Source organism: Triticum aestivum, chromosome 7B (genome assembly GCF_018294505.1).
Source record: "Triticum aestivum cultivar Chinese Spring chromosome 7B, IWGSC CS RefSeq v2.1, whole genome shotgun sequence".
In the NCBI taxonomy this organism is placed as follows: domain Eukaryota; kingdom Viridiplantae; phylum Streptophyta; class Magnoliopsida; order Poales; family Poaceae; genus Triticum; species Triticum aestivum.
In genome coordinates this window covers 699736118-699743715 of record NC_057813.1, presented here as the reverse complement: position 1 = coordinate 699743715, position 7598 = coordinate 699736118, and positions in this window count along the sequence as shown.

Below are 7598 nucleotides of genomic sequence, written 5' to 3'. Positions count from 1 at the left end.
CGCACTAGTCTGGGTTTGATGCCGCTCATGAGGAGACCATTTGCCCGTTTGACCTGGCCGTTTGTTTGAGGATGGTAGACGGAAGCGTAGTCGAGCTTAATGCCCATTTTGCGGCACCAAGATTTCACTTCATTGCCTGTGAAATTTGAGCCATTATCAGTGATGATGCTGTGGGGGACACCGTATCGGTGTACGACCCCAGATATGAAGTCTATTACTGGTCCGGATTCGGCCGTTTTGACTGGTTTGGCTCCTATCCATTTGGTGAACTTGTCTACCATGACCAATAAGTATTTTTTCTTGTGGCTTCCCCCTTTAAGGGGTCCGACCATATCTAGCCCCCAGACCACTGTAACGCCCCGGATCTGATGTGCCAGGTGTCTCCCAGTTATTTGCCGTCATTGCCATGTCATTTGCTTGCGTGTTGCATTTTATCATGTCATCATGTGCATTTCATTTTGCATACGTGTACATCTCATGCATCCGAGCCTTTTCCCCATTGTCCGTTTTGCAATCCGGCGGTCCTATGTCCTCCGGCGTCCCCCTCTTCTCTCTCTTCGTGAGTGGGTGTTAAACGTTCTCGGAATGGACCGAGGCTAGCCAAGTGGCCTTGGTATAGCACCAATAGACCACCTGTCAAGTTTCGTGCCATTTGGAAGTCGTTTGGTACTCCAATGGTTAACCGGGTAACCGTAAAGCCTCTCTCTCTTTGCAGCCCAACACCTCTTCCCACAGCCCACTAAACCCATCTAACTCCCCTCTATGCTCTCGGTCGTTCGATCATGATCGTGTGGGCGAAAACCGCTCCTCATTTGGACTCTCCTAGCTCCCAGAAATCTATATATAGCCCCTCCCCCGAAATTCGCGGTCTAATCCCCCCCAACCCTAATTTTTTCCCCTCCGCGCCGCGCCGGACGCGTCCGCCCGCGCCGGACACGTCCGCCCCGGCCACCGCAGCCACTCCCACGCTAACACGTGTCGGCCGCGCCTCTTCCTCTCCTCCCTGCCGCAGCGGCCCGCGGAGCCCATCTGGGGCCCGCGCGGGCCCGCTCCACCGCCAGCGCCCGCCCGCGGGTGCTCCCGTCCCGCTCGTCGTCTCCGGCCGCCGCCCGTCGCCGCCGGCGACCTCCGCCGCTAGGCCGCGCCTCGCCGGGTCCCGGCGCCCGTCCGCCCGACCCTGCCAGCGCCGCCCTGCAGCCGCCGTCCGCCTCCGGCTCCTGCGGAAGCCGCCCCGCGCCCGCCGCCCGCCGGAGAAGCTCCGCCGTCCCGCGCCACCTCCATCCGCGCTGCCCCGTCGCCTCCCCGTCGCCTCCTCCGCCTCCCCTCGCCGGGATCCGGCCGGATCCGCCGAGATCCGGCCCGGATCCGCCCGTCTCCGGCCATCCCCCTCCGCTCCGGCGAGTCTCTCCGGCGAGATCCGCGCTGCTTCGAAATCCGTGCTGAGAGGTTGTTTTTTTCCCTTCCCTGAATCTGCTAAGTCCCGAATCTGCAATAATTTTCATGCCATGTTTGACCTGTTGTATCTCTGCATACGTAGCTCCGTTGCGTGCGTGTAATATGTCAAATTGTTCGTCTCAGCGAGTAGATCATTTCATTCCATTGCATCATATTCATTTGAGGCTATCCTGATGCCTGAATCATTGCTGTAAGAGTGCTTCATAATGTTTTCTGCTGTCTGTTATCAGAACGAGCTCTTTTGTCATTTTTGCCATGATTGATGTGTGCATCCTATGAGGTAGATGTCTTCATGTGTTTTGAACTATGCCATGTCTTCTTTACAGTGGTGTATGCCATGTATTTTTGTGATCAATGCGGTGACTAGCACAAGCATGCAAACTAGGCATCGTGATGTTGCTGATTTTAGTCCCTGTTCTACTGTTATTTTGATGCCATGTAAACTTGATGCTTCAGAGAGATCCATGCATATTTTGAGATACTTCAGTAATGGTGTTTTGAACATATGGTTATTTTATATCCATTCTTGCCCTTTGTTGCAATTATGGAGTAGTCTAGCATGTCATTTGACTGCTCTACTTTTGCTTCAAAATGTTTCCTGGAAGATTGTTTACATGTTATTCAATTTGGCTAAGCTCGCTATAGTTGATCCTTGCATGCTATGGACTTGTTCTTGACTTGGTTTGTTTCACAAACATGTCTTCTTGATGATGCTATGCTTATCTTGATATGCAATGACTTGTGGTGAGTGAATCAAGCTTGTTAAGTAGTGTTCATGATGTCGCTGTTTTGGTAGGCTGAATTTGTTATTTCGTGATGCTATATAAACCTGTTTCTACTAATCATTCTATGCATAATCTGGAGATGTTCTATAAACATGTTTTGATCTACATGATGTGCTCTATTCATCCATGCCCCTGGTTGCATTTATATCTTGCTGTAGATTGTTCATATCTTGCTCCAAAGTTGCTTCATAATGTTGCTGTCAGCCTGATAACATTAAGTTCACTTGTTCCCATGTGTTTTCCTAGAGATCCATGCACCCTATGACCTTGCTATTGCCATGCTTAGCTTCACAAATATGTCTTATTACTGTTGGTTGCCTTGCCATGCCATGTATTGCTCTGTAGTGAGTTTCACAAGCTCATCTACATGCCTTCATAACTCTGTTCCTGCCATGTTTGAATCGGTATAATAACTTGCTATGTTTACGTGGGTGCCATCATATTTTGTGATCCTTTTTGGCTTATGGTCAGTAAAGGACTTTTGATCTATGCAATTAGTAGATTCATGCCATGCCTTTGTTTGCAATGATAAGTTCCTGTAACATGTTGTTTGATAGCTCTAAACATTGCATCGTGATGTTATTTTCTGCAAAGTCTGTAATTGTTATAACTTGCAATCTTACCATGTGTGTTTGAGCATGTTCTAGTGATTTCTAGAGATAGCTCAGTGTTCGTGTTTTGTAATGCTTTACCTGTACATCATGCCCATGCCTTTTGTTATTATGTTGAGGTCCTGTAGGTTGTTGTTTTGATGCTTGCAATATGCCTAGTTGCTGTTTTGGACAGCTTGCCCTTTAAACTTGTATAGTGTGCATGTGTTGCACCGTTGCTCCGTTTTGAGTGTGCTCTATATGAAACTTGCTTAGAATTGCATGTAGATTCATATTATCATGTTGAATCCTTGTATTGAGGTGTTTGCTTGATGTTTGGGTGCATTTTGCATCAATGCCATGTTTAACTTGTTTTGCTCATATCTTCTAGGCCGTAGCTCCGAACTAAATGAACTTTATATGTAACTTGACTAGAATCTCGTGTAGATCATCTTGGTGCATCTTAACTTGCTGTTTAACAACTTGAACATAAGGTTTATTCAGATCTGGACCAACTTCGAAATTTGCATATGAGGACTTACCGGAATTGTTATATGTTGTTCCCGGCCTCATTTAAACTTGTCTTGATGTGTTGCTCTTGTTTGCATCATCTCTTGCCATGAGTAGCTTCATGTAGTCTTGTCATGCATCATGCTTGTTCGTGCATCATGCCTTGTTCATGTGTGGTGTGTTTACCTTGTTGTGTGCTTCTTCTCGATAGTTCCTGTTTCGTTGCGATCGTGAGGATTCGTTCGTCTTCGGTTGGTTCGGCTTCATCCGTTCGTCTTCTTCATGGACTCATTCTTCTTCCTTGCAGGATTTCAGGCATGATGACCGCTACCCTGGATCTCAGTACTATCATTGCTATGCTAGTTGCTTCATTCTATCGCTATGCTGCGCTACATATCACCTGTTTATCAAGCCATCCCAAATTGCCATGAACCTCTAACCTTTAACACCTTTCCTATGCAAACCGTTGGGTGGATATGTTACCGCTTTTGCTCAGCCCCTCTTATAGCGTTGCTAGTTGCAGGTGAAGTTGAAGATTGCTCCATGGTGGACATGATTTTGGTGGGGATATCACAATATCTCTTATATTATTAATGCATCTATATATTTGGTAAAGGGTGGAAGGCTTGGCCTTTTGCCTAGTGTTTTGTTCCACTCTTGCCGCCCTAGTTTCCATCATACCGGTGTTATGTTCCCGGATATTGCGTTCCTTATGCGGTCGGGTGATTTATGGGACCCCCTTGACAGTTGCTTTGAATAAAACTCCTCCAGCAAGGCCCAACCTTGGTTTTACCATTTGCCTCACCACCACCTATCCCTTTCCCTTGGGTCGGCCAACCCGAGGGTCATCTTTATTTTAGCCCCCCCCGGGCCAGTGCTTGTCTAAGTGTTGGTCCGAACCGAGCGATGTCCGGCGCCCCCTGGGCAACCAGGGTCTATGCCAACCCGACGTCTGGCTCATCCGGTGTGCCCTGAGAACGAGATATGTGCAGCTCCTATCGGGATTTGTCGGCACAGCGGGAGGCTTTGCTGGTCTTGTTTTACCATTGTCGAATGTCTTGTAAACCGGGATTCTGAGTCTGATCGGGTCTTCCTGGGAGAAGGTCTATTCCTTCCTTGATCGCGAGAGCTTGTCATGGGCTAAGTTGGGACACCCCTGCAGGGTATAATCTTTCGAAAGTCGTGCCTGCAGTTATAGGCAGATATGAATTTGTTAATGTCCGGTTGTAGATAACTTGACACCAGATCTGAATTAAAACGCATCAACCGCATGTGTAGCCGTGATGGTCTCTTCTCGGTGGAGTCCGGGAAGTGAACACGGTTTCTGGGTTATGTTTGACGTAAGTAGGAGTTCAGGATCACTTCTTGATCATTACTAGTTGACGACCGTTCTGCTTGCTCTCTTCTCGCTCTTATTTGCGTATGTTAGCCACCATACCATGCTTAGTCGCTGCTGCAGCCTCACCACTTTACCCCTTCCTTTCCTATTAAGCTTTGCTAGTCTGGATACCCATGGTAATGGGATTGCTGAGTCCTCGTGGCTCACAGATTACTACAACAATAGTTGCAGGTACAGGTTATTCGATGATCATGACGCGAGAGCGATGCTTGCTTGCGTTGAGTTCTTCTTCTGCTTCTTCTTCGATCAGGGGATAGGTTCCAGGTCGGCAGCCTGGGCTAGCAGGGTGGATGTCGTTTGAGTTTCTGTTTGTGTTTCATGCGTAGTCGGATGATGCTATTATGTATTGTGATGTTGTATTCGTGTGGCATTGTATGCCTCTTGTATGTATCCCCATCTATTATGTAATGTTGATGTAATGATATCCACCTTGCAAAAGCGTTTCAATATGCGGGTCTATCCTTGGTGGGACCTTCGAGTTCCTTTTGGATAGGGTCACATATTGGGCGTGACAAGTTGGTATCAGAGCCTCGACCGACCCTAGGAGCCCCTTGATTGATCGTGTAGTTTGGCCGTTGTTGAGTGTAGAAGAAAATTGTTTTTGGAGTCAAGCTATATCGGAGAGTAGGAATTCTTTTTACTCCTCAGTCCCTTCGTCGCTCTGGTAAGGAATCTTGACGTAGGTGCTTTGAATTACTCCTCTTCCCCTTCAAATTTTTCTTTAGGATCACGCAGTTGGTTTTCCGATCGTTGGCTCTCAGCTCTTTTCATCCGGTGCATTTCTCGTCAAGTCGACTCGAGCCTCTTCATTTTTGAGTTCAATCCTCAGTTGTTTTTTCCCACCCTCCCAACCCTTTTTCATCTCGGAACCGGAGTCCGTAATCGAGTATCCATCCTACTCGTGCGAAGTTTTGCTCTCTTTCCTCAATGATTTCAACCGGTGTCTTCTCTTCAAGATATTCGTCGTTTCCCCTTCCAAGTTGCCTTTGTTTTCCCGCCCTCCCACCCCTTTTCTTCGCGGAGTCTGACTCTCTCTCGACCATAAATTTCATTTGTGCGAAGCCTCTTCAGTCTTTCGTCAATTGTTTCAACCGGTGAATTCTTTTCTAGTTCGTCATTCTTCATCTCTTTTTCTTTCCGGTGGACTCAATTCATGTTTTTCGGTGTTGATCGTATTCTTTTCCCTCGGCTCAATTGTTTCCCCTGCTCGTTCGTCTCTCGCCAGTTTATCATTCCGTAGTTCGTAAGACATCTCAGGAGATTTGTCTGTGTTTGAATTAATTCAAGGTTGTCACCTCATTCAAATATTTCAATTGTTCCGGTGCTTCATCTATCTGTTCAACAAACCTTTTCAACGGTGTTATCTCTTCAGTGGGCCCTAACCCACAGGTCTTTTTCCAGGATCTTACCTGACTCTTCTAATTCCCCCGGAGCTATTCAAAATTCTTTTCAAGTGTGATGTAAGAATGAATTTCATCAGTCACATGCCTTTCAAGATCGTTTCTTAATCATTTCATTGTTTGCTCAACCTCTCTGCTTTTCATTCTCCCGGAGTATCTCAGTAATTTTGGTGGTGTTTCTCGTCGTCATTTAGCGATCGAAGAAGAGTTTTTCCTCTAAATCTTGTCTGTTCTCTCGAATATTCGTGATTCTAGTTCTTGTTATCCTATTGATTTATTCCATTTGTCAGATATTCCTTTTCTCACCCATCCAGAGTATGTCACAAGTTGTTTTCCCATTTCTTTTCACCGGAGGCCATCATTCCAGTTATCATTCTCTATTTATCCCAGTGTTTCGTTCAAGTGTTCTTTAATCAGCTCGTTATCTCTTTGTTCTTTTACATCTAAATCCCCCCTAGCTTATTTGTTCTTCTAATCCTTACCGGTGTTTCATTCTCTGCCGTCAGTCATTTCCGAATTCTTACGGTGGTTCATTCAAGATTCTTTTTCTTTGTTTATCATATTAATTCATTCATTCTTCCAATCCTACCGGTGGTTCATGAAGACCTTCTCAAGGTTGAGATATGTCACTTCTCAATCCTTTTCAAGAAGAATAAGTAATATGCAAAATCCATTGCTTGTCATCAATTTAATTTGATGAAGGATAAGCATACAATAAATCTTATTCTCATTTCATCAAAGTGAGTAATCCCTTTCTTCGGAGTTTATTCTTAATGAATAAATTCTAGCTCCAAGTGCTTTCATCTTTTCTTTTCCGGAGTTCAATTTCCTCAGTAATTTCGTCGGAACCTTCATCTAAATCATCGCAACGCTCATCTTATGCGTTCGTCCTTCATTCTATCTCATCATCCTTTCGTTACCGGAGTTCTTCATGGTGGTTCTTCATGATTTAATTCATTCTCTCAAGAGTTCATCAAGATTCTTCTTGCCGGAGTTCAAGTATCTTTTCTTCTTGCTTCTCAAAGTGCAATTAATTCTCCTTATCCTTTTGAAGTGGAGTTTTGCATTTCTTCGTTCTTCTCAGCTATTTAATCTTTTCCGTTTGTGGTCGGTTATCACCTCATAATTTTGAGATGTTATCCATAAGTCCACGTCAAACGTAATCTTTCGTTGTTGATTTTCTCAACAACTCCATTCAATCCTTCCTTATAAGTTCTTTTCATCCCACTATTTCAATTCTACCGGAGGTTTTGTGTTGTTCCTCAAGTCAAGTATCGTTCCATCCTCTCAACTTCGTGTTCTATTCTTTCCATTTTCAGTCGGTGTGCTGCCTAAATCCTTTCAGTCTTATTCGTTTCTTATCTCGTTTGAACCAGTGGTTTCATAGTCTATCTAATTCCGTGAGCTTTCGATTCTCGTCATTCTCGTCGTTCCTCTCTTCTTCTCGAGTGCTCTCGAT